The 21,802-nt window shown below is 43.1% G+C and overlaps 1 protein-coding gene across 1 annotated transcript in view; it reads right to left on the bottom strand.

Moving 5' to 3' along the window:
• Window positions 1-11,936, bottom strand: part of LOC118385281 (BMP/retinoic acid-inducible neural-specific protein 1) — a 122,378-nt gene extending 110,442 nt beyond the window's left edge. The window contains exon 1 of the mRNA XM_035772279.2: window positions 11,561-11,936. The gene's annotated coding sequence lies outside the window, so the exon portion shown is untranslated. The remainder of the gene's footprint in view (window positions 1-11,560) is intronic.
• Between the last annotated feature and the right edge of the window lie 9,866 nt (window positions 11,937-21,802).

Below are 21,802 nucleotides of genomic sequence, written 5' to 3'. Positions count from 1 at the left end.
TGGAAACTTGCTTCCACTCACAGAGAGAGGGGAGACGGAGGAAATACTCTCTATAATTACCGCTAAATCAAGCAGACTCCTCTTGTTTTTCCTCCTCCTCCCTCTACACCTGGCCGCACGTTATTGTGAGGGACCGGGCAGGCGATGTCGAAAACCCGCTGCACCAAGCAATTTTCCCCCCATAGCTGATATTGCAGTTTAGTGGGGTAGATTCAGGACTGCCTGAATGATTTGGTGGCTTTTTTAAAAGTCTTTCTCTCGGTACAAGGCGCTAAAAAGGCAGCTTAACTCTGAGCTGAACAATGGCACCAGATCAAGAGCTTATGCATGCAGTCAGTGATGATGATGATGATGATGACGACGGTGGGGTGATGAGGAAGAGGATGAAAAATAAGTAGATGATGACAATGACAATGATGATGTGACGCTAGCAAATGACTGTATCTAGTCTCAAACCATTGCAGAGATTCCTACCCACTGGGCACAGTGGTCAATTCAACATCTATTCCACGTTGGTTCAACGTAATTTCATTGAAATTAAGTGGAAACAATGTATGTGCCCAATGTGTGTGCCCAGTGGGTAAGGTTGTTCTTAGTAACTTTCATCTATCTCATAGCCATCCGTCTTTGAGCCAAAGACATCCTTACAAACTATTTTCACACATTTCAAATCAAATGTTATTGGTCACATACACATGGTTAGCAGATGTTAATGCGAGTGTAGCGAAATGCTTGTGCTTCTCGTTCCGACAGTGCAGTAATATCTAACAAGTAATCTATCAAATACACAACCACTACCTTGTACACACCAATGTGAAGAGATGTAATAAGAATATGTGCATGTGAATATATGGATGAGCAATGGCCATGTGGCATAGACAAGATGCAATAGATGGTATGAAATACAGTATGTACATTTGAGATGAGTAATGTAGGATATGTAAACATTATTAAAGTGGCATTATTTAAAGTGACACCTTTATTAAATCCATTACAAATCAAATCAACGTTTATTTGTCACGTGTGCCAAATACAACAGGTGTACAACCTTACAGTGAAATGCTTACTTACAAGCCCTAACCAAAAGTATTAACTTGTGGCCAGTGATTTGGGTCTGTATGTTGGCAGCAGCCTCTCTATGTTAGTGATGGCTGTTTAACAGTCTGATGGCCTTGAGATAGATGCTGTTTTTCAGTCTCGATGCACCTGTACTTACCTCGCCTTCTGGATGATAGCGGTGTGAACAGGCAGTGGCTCAGGTGTTTGTTGTCCTTGATGATCTTGTTGGCCTTCCTGTGACATCGGGTGGTGTATGTGTCCTGGAGTGCAGGTAGTTTGCCCCCGGTGATGCGTTGTGCAGACCGCATTACCCTCTAGAGAGCCTTGCAGTTGAGGAGGTGTAGTTGCCGTACCAGGCGGTGATACAGCCTGACAGGATGCTCTCGATTGTGCATCTGTAAAAGTTTGTGAGGGTTTTAGGTGACAAGCCCCATTTTTTCAGCCTCCTGAGGTTGAATAGGCACTGTTGCTTCTTCTTCACCACGCTCTCTGTGTGGGTGGACCATTTCAGTTTGTCTGTGATGTGTACACCGAGGATCTTAAAACTTTCCACCTTCTCCACTACTGTCCCATCGATGGGGGGTGCTCCCTCTGCTGTTTCCCGAAGTCCATGATCATCTCCTTGCTTTTGTTGAGGTTGAGTGAGAGGTAAGCTGCCTCATTGTAGTTGGCGATCAAGCCCACTACTGTTGTGTCGTCTCCAAATGTGATGATTAAGTTGGAGGCATGCATGGCCATGCAGTCATGGGTGAACAGGGAGTACAGGAGGGGGCTGAGCACGCACCCTTGTGGGGACCCAGTGTTGAGGATCAGTGAAGTGGAGATGTTGTTTCCTACCTTCACCACCTGGGTCAGCCCGTCAGAAAGTCCAGGAACCCAGGGCCTTAAGCTTAATTATAAGCTTTGAGGGTACTATGGTGTTGAATGCTGAGCTGTAGTCAATGAACAGCATTCTTAAATGGGTAATCCTCTTGTCCAGATGGGATAGGGCAGTGTGATATTTGATGGCGATCGTATCGTCTGTGGACCTGTTGGGGCGGTATGCAAACTGAAGTGGGTGGCAGGTAAGGTGGAGGTGATGTGATCCTTGACTATTCTCTCAAAGCATTTCATGATGACCGAAGTGAGTGCCAAGGGGCGATAGTCATTTAGTTCAGTTATCTTTGCCTTCTTTGGTAGAGGAACAATGGTGGCCATCTTGAAGCATGTGGGCACAGCAGACTGGGATAGGGAGTGATTGAATATGACCGTAAACACACCAGCCAGCTGGTCTGCTGGGTGAGCAGGCAAAGTCAGGACATTCAGAATTGTTGGGAAAGCCACGTCAGAGATGCTCCCACATGGCAAATCTGAATCAACATCTTGAGTCAGAGTAGCCTAAGTACCTCTATTTCTACATAGTGCACCAATTACATCTAAGCAGACCACCATCCTCAATTCACAACTAAATTCGTGGTGAGAATATACACGTATGAGAAGATGGTCCTGAGGATAGTTTCAAGGAGACCACTGATAGAGCACCAAACAGTGCAGGATGAGTAAATCTCATTAAAGAGAGAACATTTATCTTTGAACCCTATCTTTATTTGATCTCAAGGAAAAAAACAAATGGCCTTGCCTTTTTGGGGGGGGGGGGATTTTCTATCAAAAAACATGGAGGAGAACGTGGGTTCAGACAGCAGCATATCAAACGGGGGATTAGCATCAAGACAACGCTAATTCTCTAATTCGCCAGAGATAGAAGACAACCGACCGAGGCATGGCGAGAAAGAGAGCGCGAGAGAGAGAGAGAGAGAGAGATGCACATGTGGAATTTCTTAGTGAGCTTTTAATTTCCCAGTCAGCCTTGGCAGCCAGCCCCCACACTGTACTGCACTGACTGGGGACTGACTGGTACCAACGGTGAGGAGGAGTTGCCAACTGGCAGGATCCCTTCCACCCCACCAGGTTGCCATTGTTTATTAATAATCCCAGCAGCCTCAGCAGGCTACAGTAAGGATGCCCAATAGCATCCGTAGGGGAGTTTCTTCTCTTCCATCTCTTCCTTCTAACCTGTCATCAGGTGAACTGGTGAATAGAATCCAACCCAACACGTAAGCAACCAAGGTACTGGGCTTCTGCTGTCTGCAGAGGCCTCTGGGCTTTTTCTCAAGATTCAGGGGGTCCTACTTTTGTCCAAATGGTGGAGGCTTTGTTATTTATGGGGGTGTAGTGTGGCTCAAAGGACATCCAGTAGGGCGTCCACCCACTCTACCCAGAGTGGGTGAAAACGCACTTTGGCAATGACATTGCACTTCCTGATGTTATGAAATACATTTTACCAAGACAAATGTGATTCTTCATGTTCTGAATCTTTCAGCGGGGTCTTTCTCAAACATATCATTCTATCCAAAAACGGGTATTTCGTAACTTAATACATCCAATAGTAAGCACTAAACTCTTGTTGACAGAGCAGTGCAGCTTTCTCGCTGAAAGTTTATAGGATTTTACATTTTGTGGTCGTAGTCTTCCAAGTTGTTTCCCGCGTGCCGCACATAGAAAAATGACCATGACATGAGCTGAATTAAATGTAAAAGGCTTTGAAAATAAAATAGCTCAGTGCTCCGTTGACATTTCACGGAGATATGCTTGTTTTTGTGAGAAGTCTTCGAAAAAGAACAGGAACTTTGCATTAATATTTGACAAAATAGATGATGAGTTCAATGGTAAGCCTATCAGATAGCCTTAATTCTCTCACAGCATCCAGCCTAGCTGGCGTGTTTTTATTTTCCTGATTTTTGACCACTTCTTTTCTCTGGCCATCATTGATTTAGTCACCCTAATTTTGACCATCCTACAAGGGTAAGAACTCTAATATGTTTTGAACATATTATGATAGATACATGCGGTTTGGAACTTTGGCTTTCTTAGGGGATTATCTACACAATTAACCTGTTTTTTTATTTTACCATTGGCCATAACATGCATTTTTGATTGGCCACCCAACATCCAGGAAAAGCCATAGTTAAATACAGTACTGTGAATGGCTTTGACTGTACGGATTCCATATCACTATTATCAAAGCCAATCATGATGATTGGCCTATATGGCAAGATTTATGATGATAATAATGTTTTATATTAATGAGAAAATATATACCTGCATGAATAGGGCCACCCATCAACATACCAAGACACAATGTCAACTATACATGGTCTCAGGAATGGCAATATGTTTGTGATTGTGATGCCATAAACCTTTCATTCATGACTGATAGCTTTGACAGTGGTGGCAACAAAAAAACAGGTTGCTTCATATGCATTCCATCTTAATTTGAGCGTGTATCCTGTGGCAACAGGACGTTTGAATTATTGTGTGGATTATAATGAATTGACATTTTTTATAGGGGTTGATACAAGGAAAAATCAAGTCTGAAAGTTCAAAGTGGAAATTAAACTTCAAACGTCTTTTTAAACTGCAAATACACATCATTGAAAAATGTCCTGCATTGTAGGAATGTTCTCCTTCGACGGGGTGATCGAATTAAGATACTACAACTGTAGAATCAGGTCATCAGCACAATATGACATATGCTAGAATTATCCAAATGGTTTCTGTCTGTCAGTGATTCATTAAAATGCATATCAAGAATAACCCTCATTGCACTGTAGTCCTAGATTTGACCAAAGTAGCATTTGAATCTTGACAGTGAAACATTTAGCAATAAAATAGTAATACATACATTCTTTCAAACATGTATGCTACTGTCTAATTTGTTGTCTAAATACAGAAAATGTAGGCTGTAAGATTTTTTTTTTAAATGTCCTACAAAACAAATACAAATGTGAGAAGAACAGAAACAATAAACAATGTAGACCCAGAGGCAATAAGATGTACTTTTCATTATTATCTTTTAATTGCATTCTCTCTCCTGAGGCTAATACCGTTTAGATTCAATAATGGCTGCGTTATTATGGCATGATGAAAATGCCTTTCAAAAAGTCCAGCCTCTCCCCTATTCAAATTTAATCTAATCCATTAGAAGCTAAAAGATAACTATCCAATTATACAAGACAAGAGTAAAAAAAAAAAAAAGATCCCAAACAAAATCTTGCACACAGCAAATTGGCCAGTGTTACCTACCCACTCGGCACACTCTGGTTGTTTCCATGTCATTCAATGAAATTACGTTGAACCATCATGGAATAGACATTGAATTGACGTCTGTTCCCAGTGGATAGTGCAGATTTTTCAGTGCAACATTTCGAGTGTTGATTCAAGTGTTAAATGAACAGTCATTGGTGTTAATAACCAGCATTATCATTATTACCACACCCATCATTATCATATTTCCTAGCATGCTCTATTACAGGTTTAAAAAATGTAATATTTTTAAAAAATATCTGTGTTTGCACGTACATTGATTGATTAATTAATTAATCTTATGCTACTCAAATTTTCTAAAGTAATCCTATCTGTTAATCCTATCTGGATTTATTGCACCTGTTAATGAAATGTCTGTTCAGGTTTAGATGGTTTAGGCAGTCTCATAACGTATTCTTCCCAACCTGGCAGGCAGTCATTCTGAATGTAGAGCCCAATAAAATATGCGATGCAGAGAATGTAGGTGGAATCATGGAATCCAGACATTAAAACAGAATTCAACAAAATGCAATAATGTATTGAACTTTGTAGGAAATCAACTAAAGGTATTGAACCTTTTAGAATATGAATTCATTTGCACAAGATTATCATCAGACATGAACAAAACGCTTCAGTGATTCGTACTTTCTGAAGAGGCAGTGCAGGAATGGCCCTGTCTGGCTGCGCGCGTTTGTCTACCACTTTGTGTAGCCGTTAGCGATGATGCTAATAATGATAACTGTTTTCTGGTAGACGGAAAGGCTTTCCCAAAAACCTTTTTAATTAAATGTTCACAACAACGTAGCCTATGAATGATCATGATTATTTGCATCAATCCAGTGGTGATTCGTTTAGCAAACTCTAAAGCCACGTGTGCTACAGAAACACCGCTAACCAAACAAGTTATTTTGCTGGTGTACACTGAATGAACTGTATCAACAACAAAAATATTCTTCGATTTTTCCCAGACCTCAACAGTGGTCTCCTTTTGTGATTTAAGCATTGTGTTAATTTAACACTGAAAATGTGAACCCATATAGACACTGGATCATTTGCTGTGCACTAAAATCAAGATGTTTCAAGTCAAGGTCATGTTCAGAAGTTTGTACAGACTACTATGTCTTTCAACAGAAACATATCTGGTCAATCAATGTTCCTCAGGCCATGTTCTTTGCTCTCCTTAAATGAAAGCACATTTTCCTTGGTCCTGCCTTTGGGTAAAGTTTTGGGTTTACATTTGTGAATTGATCTATATATGGATTTTTTTTTTATCCATAAAATGATCAGAATGTAGCTAGGTGGACCATCCTCACTTATTTTATACTGACCAAACATTAGACTTTCTTGAAGTAAACGTGTTTGTGTTGTTGTTTTGGGCATGGTCTGATTGATGACTAGGCTGTCATAATTATATGGTTGAAGTTAAATTTACTGTTTTCATCTTTGTAGATATTCTGCCAGTGAATATTGTAAGGGTCTTGATTTCCGGTGAATCATTACACGCTCTTTTTTTGTGTATGATATAAGAAATAATCCAACAAATCAACATTTTACACATTTCTATACACCTACATTCACTTACAGGTTAGAAATAATCGTGGTATTTCACAACCACACAGATGTGTCTTCTACGGTGGGGATAGATGAAGTCAGTTGATCTTCAGCTTCACCACCAGTGTATAACATAGCATTAGGTTTCACCCCCTGATGAAGGTGCAGTACAGTATATACACTGCCTTCAGAAAGTATTCCTCTGTCTTGACTTATTACACTTTTTATTGTGTTACATCCTGAATTCAAAATGGATTAAATATATTTTTTTCATCCATCTCCACACAATACCCCATAATGACAAAGTGAAAACATGTTTTTAGAAATGTTTGCAAATGTACAGAATACAGAAATATCTCATTTACATAAGTATTCACATCAAACCCATTGCAATCACCGTTGGGAGCAATTACATCTGTAAGACTTTCTGGATAGGTGTCTAAGAGCTTTGCATACCTGGATTGTACAATAGTTGCCCATTGTTCTTTTCAACTCTTCAAGCTCGGTCGAATTGTTGATTGATCATTGCTAGACAACCATTTAAGTCTTGCCGTAGATTTTTAAGCAGATTTAAGTCAAAACTGTAACTCGGCCACTCAGGAACATTCAGTCTTCTTAGTAAGCAACTCCAGTCTAGATTTGGCATCGGGTTTTCCTGCTGAAAGGATAATGCATCTCCCAGTGTCTGGTGGAAAGCAGACTGAACCAGGTTTTCCTCTAGGATTTTGCCTGTGCTTAGCTCCATTACGTTCCTTTGTTATCCTGAAAAACTCCCCAGTCCTTAACGATTACAAGCATACCCATAACATGATGCAGCCGCAACTATGCTTCAAAATATGGAACGTGGTACTCAGTAATGTGTTGTATTGGATTTGCCCCAAATATAACATTTTGTATTCAGGACAACATTTTTATTGATTTTCCAGTATTACTGTAGTGCCTTGTGCAAACAGGTTGCATTTCTTTTTTAAAAATTCCATACAGGCTTCCTTCTTTTCACTCTGTCAATTATGTTAGTATTGTTGTTGATACATCCTCAGTTTTCTTCTATAGTTTTCTTCTTTCAATGTGTGCTTTTCTTTATTCTTACCCATCTGCCAATATGTGCTATTCTTTGAGATACATTGGAAAACCTCCCTGGTCTTTGTGGTTGAATCTGTGTTTGAAATTCACTGCTCGACTGAGGACCTTACAGATCATTGTGTGTGTGGGGTACAGAGATGAGGTAGTCATTAAAATATCAAGTCTGTGGAACTTATTATGGGACTTGTTAATTAAGAATATTTTTACCCCTGAACTTATTTAGGCTTGCCTTAACAAAGGGGTTGAATACATATTGACTCAACATATTTCAGCTTTACATTTGAACAATTTGTAAACATTTCGAAAAACATAATTCCACTTTAACATTATGGGGTATTGTGTGTTGGCCAGTGACCAACAATCTCAATGTAATCTATTTTAAATTCAGGCTGTAACAACAAAATATGGAATAAGTCAAGGGATGTGAATACCTCCTGAAGGTACGTATTTGACTGATAAATAATTGATTGAGGTGTCTATATTAATTTTGCAGGCATAAAAAAACGTCTGCCTTGATTGACTCGCTGAGAGGTTTTTGAGGCTTCCTTCAGCTGTAGGGCACTATCCCTGCTGTGCACGGTAAGCCATGCATGCTCATTCCATTAGTTCACTACTGTACTGGAAAGTACATAGAGTAAGTAGGAAATGCATATATGTATATGAGTGCATGGTGAGATACAGTATGCACATCTCACAGTTGCACTCTGGGCAAGTGTATATAACATATTATCTAGGAGTACATAACGTATAGGTTGTAGATTCTTTTGTATTTAGTTACTAGTCAAGCAATCCCACAGTAGCCTCACGTCAACTAACACATCCAGCAACTTCATTTCTGCTTAGGTCTTGTGGTAGCCCCAGAGGAGAAGTACAGGCCAGAGGACAACTGCAGGTCAAATGATTACCACTGCAATTTGGAATGAAGTACACCATCCGTTGTGTGTTGTTCTGGCGCATGGCTTGATTTGACCACTGTAGTTTTTCCTCCCATCAAAACAGGTTTTTTATTCCCTCTGGAAGGAATCCTTTCCGGCCACTCCAGCTGCAACCAGCGCACACTGCTAGTCCGGCCAATAGTGGAGACGCCTGATGCCTCTTGGCAATGTGAGACAGTTAGCTCTTCTAGCTCCAGCACTGAGAGGGCTTGTATTTGATATTCTGGTCCATACATAAGGAGAATGGGCCACTGCCTACCTCCCAGTTTATATATTTAAGGAGAATGTGCTACTATGCACCCTAATCTGTGTGTGTGTGTGTGTGTGTGTGTGTGTGTGTGTGTGTGTGTGTGTGTGTGTGTGTGTGTGTGTGTGTGTGTGTGTGTGTGTGTGTGTGTGTGTGTGTGTGTGTGTGTGTGTGTGTGTGTGTGTGTGTGTGTGTGTGTGTGTGTGTGTGTGTGTGTGTGTGCGTGTAAAAGTTTGTGTAGTCTCTTAGTGTGTAGTCCTTTATTTGCCTTTGTGAATCATGGCAACATGAGGTTGCAATCAATCCATCATTGAAGTGCACAGCAGGAGTCACAAAACATTATGCTGCAGTGTGTAGTCCCAGGCTTTGTCAACACAGTGTCACCAAGCATGGGACACAGCTGTAGCCTCAAGCTACTGCAGGCATTTTCTTTTTGGCATATGTGATTGTGAGCCATTTCTCTTTGAAAATGATTACATGTTACCATCATATATGAAATATAAAGGCCATCTGATTGAATTAGCCATTTGAAATATAAAAAAAAGTCTTTGTTTTGTGACTGTAGACATTTTTTCATGCATGTTAATCGCATAATAATGTGATATAACATATTGGCATACTGTCAATATGTATGTGTTAATGCCTTGCCTGACCAAACAGTTCTTGGAAAGTGTCCATTGAAAAGAGCACTTAAAATGCAGAGTAGAAATGGAATGTCATTCAGAGTGGACTTGAAGAGAGCTATATCGATTGACAACTTTCAACTTGGTTCACAAAACAGACCACATGGCTGCATGAATATGATGTCAATATTGATATTAACAATGACAGTAAATCTGTTCTTGCTGCTGCTGTGCCCTACTTTTATCTTGGTAAATGAACATGTTGAAATGACCACTCTACAGTATATGTCCTTATTACGATTTGATTCGTATGAAGATGTCAAGAGAAAATGTATCTTAGTTCAATCATTGCTGTACCATGTCTGTTTGAAATGACTTTTGTCTGATGTGGAATTAAAATGGGTTCAGGAGAGTAAGACTGAGAGTTCATGATTGATCTGCAACGTGAAGGATGACGAACACCTATTGGCACATATCTAAAGGCACAAAGTAAAGAAGAAGAAGTCCCCGTTGTTAGTTATAAAAATCCAGTCGTTAGTTCTAAAAAAACGAATTGCCCACTAAAAGTGGAGTTGCATTTCTAATGGTGTATTCATCAGCACCAGTCAATTATCCTGCTTGTAGATGATAATATGACACATGGCCAAAAGAGCGCGAGCTCCCCCAGCAGTTAGTCGACAGTAGCGCACTCACACAACTTCACTTGAAGGGAGGGAGAGGCAACTTTGGCTCGATGGTGCAACCTCATAAACATACATATATTTTCTGATCATAATATTTCTGCTCTGTTGAATTCATTTGAATACGCCATTAACATCAGCATATTTGTATTATTGATCAAGCTGCTCTCCAACATACAGGTCTGTGTTGTAAAGGTAGACTCATGAGGCAACAGTCCGGATATTGTCGCATTTGCTATATTTGTACACACTTACACACACGCATACACTTGCGCGATGGATTCTGTCTAAACTGTGTTTGAAAGTATTCACGGATAAGATCAAATAAGTGACACACCAATTACTGCATATTTACAAATGTGAGACTAACATCAAACATTAATGCATTTCACCATTGCATTTACACTCCATACAGCAGGTGAAACGGGTAGCCTTCATTCCACACTTCGCTAGAAACAAACTAACGATGCTTGAAATGTGAGCAATTGAAATGCGGCATAAGTCTTGAATTTCAGAAGCTTCGGTATTTTAGTTGTATGTTGTAAAATGAAATGATAGGGACTCACATTGCACAATTACTGTAGTAATGTTGATATAATCCCACATGGGAATCGACGTTTGAGCTGAACCCCGTTATTTCTAGAACAAAATACACAAGCATATTATGATGCTGTGCCTGGAACTTTAATGTGCCCTGGTCTGATTCCGACGGTCCATTCATTGAGGCGAGGGTCAGTGTGAAAGAAACTATGCGTGGACTGAAAACTGATTCGTAATGCTTTCTCCCCCTCACTATTACGCTCTTTCATTATTCCGTCCTCCTCTGCAGCCTAGCATTACATACATGCCGTCTCCAGTCATATGCGAGGAGAATTCAGCCTATCGCCTACTGCACTGAACCACCAACTCACTTTGCATGTAAATGTAAGGTATTAGGATCTAGCGTTGTTCATATCCACAGTAATGGACGTTTAGTGAATGTTACTTGAGATAAATAACAACAACATAGGTTGGACACATGGAAACACAAAACTCACATAGGCGACATATAAGACAACACGCTGCCTGATTTGACAATGATAAAGCAGAAAAACGCATCCGTCCAGAAAAAAACACTATATCCTATCATGTTGACCATGTAAAATCGCCATAACTGTCAATAAGCTACAGCATAAACTCTAGCTACTCTAATAACTGGTATAGCGTGTATATAAAACAATACAATTTAACGCAAATTAAGTTACACTTGTGCAGGCTTACCTAAAACTGATTCTCCCCTGTGCTCGGAATATGTGGTCCAAGGTGCTTTAGTTTTCTGTCCGAAAACTTTTGCTGGAGCATATGTATCCAGTGTGCATGCTGGTAGCTCAATCTTAGATGTTGAATTGTGGATGAGTTGGCGGTCCTTCTCATGCTCAAGAGAGAGAAATCCTTCGGTTCGGCAAGTTGGTAAGCATGAGTACACAGATAAACAGAGTGACCAAGTCGACCCGTGGGGAAACGGGAGTTCGATAGTTAAGAAGAAATATCCCGATGTGTTCTATGGAGGTTCGGGCGAGCTCGGATCCGTGAAAGTCGTTCGCAGGTGAAGAGGTGGTAGTGAGGATGCCAAGGAAGGTAGGCAGCGACTGATCGAGTGCAGGGCAAAAGGAAGCGAAACTAGGGGGAGGTACTGAGAATACAGCTTTGTATTGTAGAGGACGGCAATACCAGACGGCAGGGGGTGGGACTGAACCACACGAGCCGAACGGGAGAGGAGGGGGGAAAGAAGGGTGGGGGAGGAAGGATATACCGCGTCGTGACTTTCTTTATGTGTTGATAAACAACGATTATAAAGGTTCAACTTTGAAAACACCCAAAAGAAGACAGCATGACAAACGTTAAAGCAACCCCAAATCGGACTACTGGGGAAAGTGTAGAGTCTATGCATTTACCACCGCTCCTTACCACCGCGCTTTCATTGTGTGACTGTTTCAATGGAAACCTAGCAATATGAAACAGGAATAAAACCCAACACGCATGTATCTCTCTCTTTCTCACACACACACACACGCACGCACAAACACAGACACACACACAACCTAATGGATTAGGGAGCACACACTTGCCAGATGACGAATAATGGTTGTACACCGTACCCAGAGTGAATGAATAACTAGTGAGTATGTGTGTGGGATTTGTTTGCACCAGCAAGAAAAAATATGTGGAGGCGCTGTCCAGTGTCTGAAAGTGCTCCAGAACAGAGGGCTATGCATGTTGGCTGTCCATGGTCCTGAAAACGCTAAAAAGACCGATGCGTTCTGCTGGCCACTGTCCATGTTATAGAGGCCTATGCATTGCAGTTGACTTTCCAAACACTTTTACATTTCGCTGTCCACACCTATGCATTTACAATGGCATTTCGTTTATTTTATTTTTTTAGAACAAGGCAAATTCTTATTTTACAATAATGGCATACTCCGCCAAACCCTCCCCTAACCCGAACGACGCTGGGCCAATTGTGCGCTGGCCATTCACAGCTGGTTGTGACACAGCCCAGGATCAAACCAGGGTCTGTAATGACGCCTCTAGCATTGAGATGCAGTGCCTTATGCCACTGCGCCACACAGGAGTTTAGCTTTGACAAGTGCATGTTTCATATCATTCACAGGTGGATGACTCCACTTAGTGACTTTTGCGGGTTTAAAATCACTTGTCTTGGATATATTAACTAGGAGAGTAGCGGCAGTTTATGGAGACACAGGATGAGAAGTAGAGGGCGTGGCAGGAGTAGATGTAACACACACACACACTTACACACACATACATGTACACACACTTCACTTGACAAAAATATGTGCATTCTCTACACTCAAAACAACATTTGATCTATCATTGCCTATGACATATTGTAATACCATTTTTTATGCACTTTTGAGTGTATCATCTACATAATTTCAATTCACCAAACTCCAGGCCCATATCACCTAAATAGTTCTAACTTTAGCCAGGCTTATATGATCTCATGCTATTAGAAGTGAGGAGCTGACTTGTCCTGCCTGGAAGGCTGCTGGGGTGTTTGCTAGATTGACAACCTACTAATGGAAGTTCTCTGGGGGTAGCAGGGAGATAATTCTCCATCTCCTGTGTTATTCCACACTGGCCATGGGCCTGTCATACAGCCTCAGCTCTCTGGCTGAGCTGTGATAGAGAAGACAGATGTCCAAATACCCAGCAGCTCCATCCGTCATTATATTTGCATGAGGATTTTCTCAATTTCTCCATGTAGGAGGCGTAAGGATGGAGCCAGATCAGTCTGAGTGAATGGGTGTGAGTGTGAGTGTGAGTGTGAGTGTGTGAGAGAGAGAGAGAGAGAGAGAGAGAGAGAGAGAGAGAGAGAGAGAGAGAGAGAGAGAGAGAGAGAGAGAGAGAGAGAGAGAGAGAGAGAGAGAGAGAGAGAGAGAGAGAGAATGAGGTGTAACCATCCTGGCCTTCTCCTGACTCTAATGAGAAACAATCTAATCTGCTGAAGGTTACCTGGGCAGTCAGTAGTCAGCCCATCACCACATACTACACCATCCTCCTCCTCCTATAGACCACCTCATCAAGCTTCAATTCAAATCTCACACGGCCATTCCTCTGACAGCAAATGTCTGTTTAATTGTTCCACACTGAGGCACTGGATGGTGCAATCCACTGGTACCTGAGTAAATGTGTTGGTGCTGACAAAATAATTGACTATAATTAGGTTTAAAGGTAGATGACTAAAAATGGCAGACTAAAGGTGAATGAAAAACAATATTATGCGAATGATACTATTATATGCTTCTCCAGGCCTGATGTGACCTGGATGATTTTTAAGTGATATATTTTCCTAATGCCTCCCCAGTTCAGTCTCCTAATGGACAAGCTATTCACAGTCCCCTAATGGACAAGCTCTTCACAGTATCTTAATGGACAAGCTCTTCACAGTCCCCTAATGGACAAGCTCTTCACAGTCCCCTAATGGACAAGCTCTTCACAGTATCTTAATGGACAAGCTCTTCACAGTCCCCTAATGGACAAGCTCTTCACAGTCCCCTAATGGACAAACTCTTCACAGTCCCCTAATGGACAAGCTCTTCACAGTCCCCTAATGGACATGCTCTTCACAGTCCACTAATGGACACGCTCTTCACAGGGAATTTAGAGTAATATACACTGATCTTGGCTTGACTGGAGTGAGCTGTTTCACTCAGGACCTGATATTATATACAAGTCAACAAACTGCAATAATTCTATCAGCGCTAATGGCAGGGTTTATAGGAGAAACCATAAAACGGGAGCGGAAAATAAATAAATTAGTTCACACTCTCCGAGGTTAACAGGATTCCAATGGGGTGACCTGAATGTGTTTAACAAGGTGCAAGGCCTCTCATATTGTCATTGGGGTGTCATTGGTTTGCTGAGCTGACAAAGGACTTGGGTATTACCACCTTACAGGGTCCGTATTCATAAGGCTTCTCAGAGCGTGCTGATCTAAGATCAGGTCCTTCCCCTCCATGTACCCAATCAGGTAACTAATGAGCCACAATGTGCATCATCACGTCTCGTCTCCAACAGGAACATTGCTGGAGCTGAACAGGTACCTACTAGACATTTCAATAACATCAGCAAGCAGAAGGCAATCTAACAGCAGCACTCACTCTCTCTTTCTCCTCCTTCACTGCTGTCGGCAAACTACGTCATTTGAAAGAGAATGCACGGTTTGTTTGTTTCTCTCTTGTCGAGTGGAACAGAAGAGCATATGCAAGTACAATGGGAAAGGAAAACAAAGACAAGCCTTGTTGTTCTGTGTAAATCATTAAGCAGTGATTAAGATGTGGCTGAGGGATTTTTGACGAGCCTCTCTTTGGGATGCTGGGATGTTGCATGGAGCATCCCACGATAGTGTAGCCGCTAGTGCAGTAACTTGACAGTTACTCCCACTGCAGTCGTTGACAGTCTCTTTACCTCTCTCCTTGTGCTATGTATCTCTCAATCACTTCTCTCTCTCTCTCTCTCTCTCTCTCTCTCTCTCTCTCTCTCTCTCTCTCTCTCGCTCTCGCTCTCGCTCTCGCTCTCCCTCTCTCTCTCTCTCTCTCATCTAAACGCTCCAGGTTGTCCTTGCTCATTCTTGTGTGGCTCAGTGGCTGGCTCTACAAAGGGACCTGATTTGTTGGCATTTTGCTTGATATTTCATTCCTGTGCCCTGCTCCCCATTCGTTGGCTGTGGCGCCGCAGAGCGTCTTTGTTCATGTGCTTCCTGGGCCGTCCCTGGTGAAATCCTCAGGTTTCTCTACACAGTCATTTAATGGAGCGACTTACAAGCTGGTGCAAACACCTATGACAACCAGTGGACAGCCAGCATCTAAATCTTGTTGGGGGTGGGGAGAGAAGGGGTGAGAAGGATTACTTACCCTTACTTACCCTATCCTAGTATTCCTTGAAGAGGTGGGGTTTCAGGTGTCTCCGGAAGGTGGTGATTGACTCCGCTGTCCTGGCGTCGTGAGGGAGTTTGTTCCACCATTGGGGGCCAGAAGCGAACAGTTTTGACTTAATGGACAAGTACTTCTCAGTGGTAGGGAGGCGAGCAGGCCAGAGGTGGATGAACGCAGTGCCCTTGTTTGGGTGTAGGGCCTGATCAGGGCCTGGAACTGAGGTGCCGTTCCCCTCACAGTGCACCATGGTCTTGTAGCGGATGCGAGCTTCAACTGAAGCCAGTGGACAGGAGCGGGGTGACGTGAGAGAACTTGGGAAGGTTCACAGTCCTGCGGCGTTCTGGATGAGTTGTAGGGGTTTAATTCAGTTGCAGTCCACTAGGACCTGCGCCGCTTCCTGTGGAGGCAGGGTCCTCTGCGGATGTTGTAGAGCATTACACAGGGACACCGCCTTGATGTTAGTTGAGTAATATACAGGACACAATGGGCTTGACCGTGATGAGCTGATCATGGAACGGGCAGTCCTTCCTCGGGAGGAAGAGGAGCTCCGTCTTGCTGAGGTTCAGCTTGAGGTGGTGATCAAGTCATCCAAACTGATATGTCTCATGCTAATGCCACCTGGTCAGAAGGGGGAAAGGAGAAGATTAATTGTGTGTCGTCTGCATAGCAATGATAGGAGAGACCATGTGAGGTTATGACAGAGCCAAGTGACGGGAGCGAGAATAAAAGGGCCTAGAACAGAGCCCTGGGGGACACCAGTGGTGAGAGCGCGTGGTGAGGAGACAGTTCACGCCACCACTCTCAGGTAGGACGAGGTGGGCCGCGCCGGAGAACAGGAGGATCTGATGGTTCCAGTATCGAAGGCAGCCGATAGGTCTAGAAGGATGAGAGCAGAGGAGAGAGAGTTAGCTTTAGCAGTGCGGAGCGCCTCCGTGATACAGAAGAGCAGTCTCAGTTGAATGACTAGTCTTGAAACCTGACTGATTTGGATCAAGAAGGTCATTCTGAGAGGCGGTAGAGCTCGGCACGCTCAAGAGTTTTGGAGAGAAAAGAGAGAAGGGATACTGGTCTGTAGTTGTTGTCGGAGGGATCAGTGTAGGTTTTTGGCAACTCTTGCGTAGCCAGCGGTCTCGAGGTGAGGTAAGGGGAAGGTCTCCGGAAATGGTCTGGAGAAGAGAGGAGGGGATTGCCGTCACAAGGAGATTTCATCTGGAGAGAGAGGGAGAAAGAGGTCAGAGCATAGGGTAGGGCAGTGTGAGCAGAACCAGCGGTGTCGTTTGACTTAGCAAACGAGGATCGGATGTCATCGACCTTCTTTTCAAAATGGTTGAGTCATCTGCAGAGAGGGAGGAGGGGGGGGAGGAGGATTCAGGAGGGAGGAGAAGGTGGCAAAGGCTTCCCCTAGGGTTAGAGGAAGATGCTTGGAATTTAGAATGGTAGAAAGTGGCTTTAGCAGCAGAGACAGAGGAGGAAAATGTAGAGAGGAGGGAGTGAAAGGATGCCAGGTCCGCAGGGAGGCGAGTTTTCCTCCAACAGGCTGCCCGGAGCCCTGTTCTGTGATTGCTGTCGAGCCACGGAGCGGGAGGAGGACTGAGCCGGCCTGGAGGATAGGGGACATAGAGTCAAAGGATGCAGTAAGGGAGGAGAGGAGGGTTGAGGAGGCAGAATCAGGAGATAGGTTGGAGAAAGTTTGAACAGAGGGAAGAGATGATAGGACAGTAGCGGGGGAGAGAGAGCGAAGGTTGGGACGGCGCGATACCATCCGAGTAGGGGCAGTGTGGGAAGTGTTGGATGAGAGCGAGAGGGAAAAGGATACAAGGTAGTGGTCGGAGACTTGGAGGGGAGTTGCAATGAGGTTAGTGGAAGAACAGCATCTAGTAAAGATGAAGCGTATTGCCTGCCTGTGAGTAGGGGGGAAGGTGAGAGGGTGAGGTCAAAGAGGAGAGGAGTGGAAAGAAGGAGGCAGAGAGGAATGAGTCAAACGTGGGGAGGTTAAAGTCGCCCAGAACTGTGAGAGGTGAGCCGTCCTGATCAAGGCATCAAAGATGAACTCTCCGAGGGAACCTGCGATAAATGATAAGGATGTTCTTGAAAGGGCTGGTAACTGTGACAGCATGGAATTCAAAGGAGGCAATAGACAGATGGGTAAGGGGAGAAAGAGAGAAAGCTTGGGAGAGATGAGGATCCCGGTGCCACCACCCCGCTGACCAGAAGAAAGGAACACGTGGGCGGACGAGGAGAGAGCAGTAAGTAGCAGTGTTATCTGTGGTGATCCATCAGTGCCAAGAAGTCAAGGGACTGGAGGGAGGCATAGGCTGAGATGAACTTGCCTTGTTGGCCGCAGATCGGCAGTTCCAGAGGCTACCGGAGATACTCCAGACGCGCTGGGACCACCTGCCGGTGTGGAGCATGGTCTGTGCAGAGAGGAGAGAACAGGGATAGACAGACACATAGTTGACAGGCTGAAAAGGCTACGCTAATCCCTACACGTCTCGAATGTTCAGAAAGTTGCTTACGTAGCAAGAATCTTATTGACTAAAATGATTAAAATGATACAGTACTGCTAAAGTAGGCTAGCTGGCAGTAGCTGCGTTGTTGGCACTACACTAATCAAGTCGTTCCGTTGAGTGTAATAATTTCTACAGTGCTGCTATTCGGGGGCTAGCTGGCTAGCTAGCAGTGTTGTTTACGTTACGTTGAGTTAAAAGAACGACAATAGCTGGCTAGCTAACCTAGGAAGTCGGTCTAGACTACACAATTATCTTTGAAACAAAGACGGCTATGTAGCTAGCTATGTAGCTAGCTACGATCAAACAAATCAAACCGTTGTACTGTAATGAAAATGTGATACTCCCTGACCGGTGATTGAATTCGAATCAGTAAACGTGTGGTGACGTTGGCTAGCTGTTAGCTGTTAGCTGTTGGCTAGCTAGCAGAGTCTCCTACGTTAAGGACGACAAATAGCTGGCTAGCGAACCTCAGTGAATTAAGGTAATCACTCATACACACACTAAACTACACAATTATCTTGGAAACAAAGACAGCTATGTAGCTAGCTCACTAATCAAGTCGTACAGTTGAGTGAATAGCACTACAGTGATGCTAATCTGGTTAGCTAGCAAAGGCTAGCTCCTGGGCGAATAGCAGTAAGGCTACGTTAGGGCGACGAAATACGAAATACGATAATTATGCAATTATCTCTGATACAAGGACGGCTATGTAGCTAGCTAAGAAGAATTGCTAAGATTATGTAGCTAGCTAACAGTAAACTAATCAAGTCGTACAGTTGAGTGAATAGCACTACAGTGATGCTAATCTGTGTGCGTTAGCTAGCGTTGCTCGCTCCTGGGCGAATAGCAGTAAGGCTACGTTGTTCGATAATTGTGCAATTTCTCTGATACAAGGACGGCTAAGTAGCTAGCTAAGAAGAATTGCTAAGATTAGACAAAAACCTTTGTACTATAATGAAATGTAATGGTTATACAACCTGCAGATGAACTATTTGCAACCGGAACCGGAACTAATGAACTATTTGCACGGACATGATATTGTAATCACCTCCCTGGGCATTGCGGCTGTGTACATTACTAGAGCATCCCCCATAAGAGCTGTCCATTGTGCTGAAACTGACTTCCCCCTCTATAAGAGCTGTCCATGGTTCTGAAACTGATTTCCCCATATAAGAGCTGTCCATGGTTCTGTTACTGGTTTCCCCTATAAGAGCTGCCCATGGTTCTGAAACTGGTTTCCCCGATAAGAGCTGTCCATGGTTCTGAAACTGTTCCCCCTATAAGAGCTGTGCATAGTTCTGAAACTGTTTCCACTATAAGAGCTATCCATGTTTCTGAATAACGGTTTCCCTTATAAGAGATGTCCATGGTCCTGAAACTGTTCCCCCTATAAGAGCTGTCCATGGTTCTGAAACTGTTCCCCTTATAAGAGCTGTCCATGGTTTTGAAACTGTCCCCCCTGTAAGAGCTTTCCATGGGACTGAAAAGTGTTTCCCATATAAGAGCTGTCCATGGTGCTGAAACTGTCTTCCCGCATTAGAGCTGTCCATGGTGCTGAAACTAGATTCCCATGTTAGAGCTGTCCATGGGGCGAAAGCTGAACCACACTATGATAGACATAGGCCACCTCCAATATTGAACGACAGTTAAGCCTAACAACTAACTGTGACGGTACAGTAACGAGAACAGTTGATCTTACAACATTTTGCAGAAGGGAGAGGTGTCTCATTTTTGGTTTTGATAAGGATGCAACGTATACAGGCTGTTGAAAAATGTGGGTGTTTATATGCTTTAGGTGTGAATACATTTTAGTTATGGATAACATTACTGTTTGGCTATTTTTGGCACTGTGTATCAAACCGATGTTCGAGTTTCAACTTGTGATTATTGACGCTAAAAGCATGTATCCCAATATCATGCATTGTACTGTACACATAATAAAAATATTGAGATGTGAAATTGTACCTCTGAATCGAAGTCCAAAGAAAACAGCACCAGTTTTGAAGACCTTGTGGGTCATCCACATCTTTGTCATGTGTTTGCAGTCCAATCTGAGACACTAATAAATTACTTAGCAATGCTAAATTAATCCCCAGAAATGTACTGGAACATTTTCATAATATTCACTAACTAATAGTTTTCCCTGGCTGCATATTGGACCCTCATTACCAGGGTAAGAGTGTGTGATCATAATCTGAAGTAGTATGGTGAAGTCTGGGAAACTGTGGCTTCACATGCTAGCTTGCTGCATATCTGAAAAGTGAAATCTCATTGTGACAGTTCCCTCTGTATTTCCTCTACACACAACAACAACAAAAATGTATTTGTGTCAACAAGCGGTAGTGTAAATGTGAACGTCTCTTTTCTCTGGAAACGCTAAGGATGCAACAGGCACAAAAAGATTACATATGCTATACGGGACTTGTTAGAGTTGCATGCGCAGCTCGTGTCGAATGCTAGTGGAATGTCATTCACATTCCCGTGAGGAAGAATAGTCCTGCTACAGTACAGAATGTTCCCACAGACCAAGTTAGAGCACTGACTACAAGAGCTTGGTCATGTATGAGCTTGTGATGCCTGTAATGTAAAATGTACTGTATGTGTATATATACACTGAAGTCCATGACGTATTGTTTTTCTAAGAGATGTTCTAAATAACATTAGGTCTGTCTTCACAGGTGATGAGGTCATAGGAGTGAATAAGACCTATGATATATCTCTGGATATTTGGAGAAGGAATTTTTTATTTAGGGGCAGAACAACAGATTTTTACCTTGTCAGCTCAGGGATTCGATCTTGCAACTTTTCGGTTACAAGTCCAACGCTCTAACCACTGGGCTACCTGCCACCCCAATAAAACACACCACAATGCATCTGGGTATTATTTATTTTCCAGCAGTGTTATGGTCTGAAATATTCCTTCATTGCATTACTATGATTAGTTGGTCGTTATAGCATTGGGGGCCAGGTTGGGAATGGCCCATTCTGGGGGATAAATTGCTGGCTATGAGGTACGGTTACAGACCAAAGTGCCAACTGCAACATTTCGTCAACTCCGATTGGTGCTTTTTCTCTCTCTCAGCTCGGCCGGGGCCCATCTCGTGGACTCAGCATTCCTACCCAACGTCACACCAACTGACCCCCCTCACCCACCCCTCTCCCCTTGACAGTGAGGGTCTGTAATAGAGATGGGGGAGATAGGGACCAGAGGGTCTTAAATGTGAGTGATGGCCGTATGACAGCTTAATCTCATAAACAACAAGCAGCAGGCCTGAATGTTATTGGTGAAGGGCTGTCCAGACGTGTGCAGCCAAATCACTCGATCACACGGACCAATCTTCCCCCTGCTCTAATGTGATTAGTGTGGATCTCCTCTGCCTGCTCCAGCCTTTTGTTGTTGCTAAGTGTAATTAGATGAAATGTGCATCAGTTGCGCACTGGTCGGGGATCTCTGGTGTGGAAGTCTCTGTCATTGAGAGAGTGGCTGCAAATGGGATCAGTCAGGTCTCCTTGAGCTGTGTGAAGCTAGAACACACACACACACACACACACTG

This window comes from Oncorhynchus keta, chromosome 6, assembly GCF_023373465.1.
Source record: "Oncorhynchus keta strain PuntledgeMale-10-30-2019 chromosome 6, Oket_V2, whole genome shotgun sequence".
Taxonomy (NCBI): domain Eukaryota; kingdom Metazoa; phylum Chordata; class Actinopteri; order Salmoniformes; family Salmonidae; genus Oncorhynchus; species Oncorhynchus keta.
This window is presented reverse-complemented; position numbering and strand designations above follow the sequence as displayed.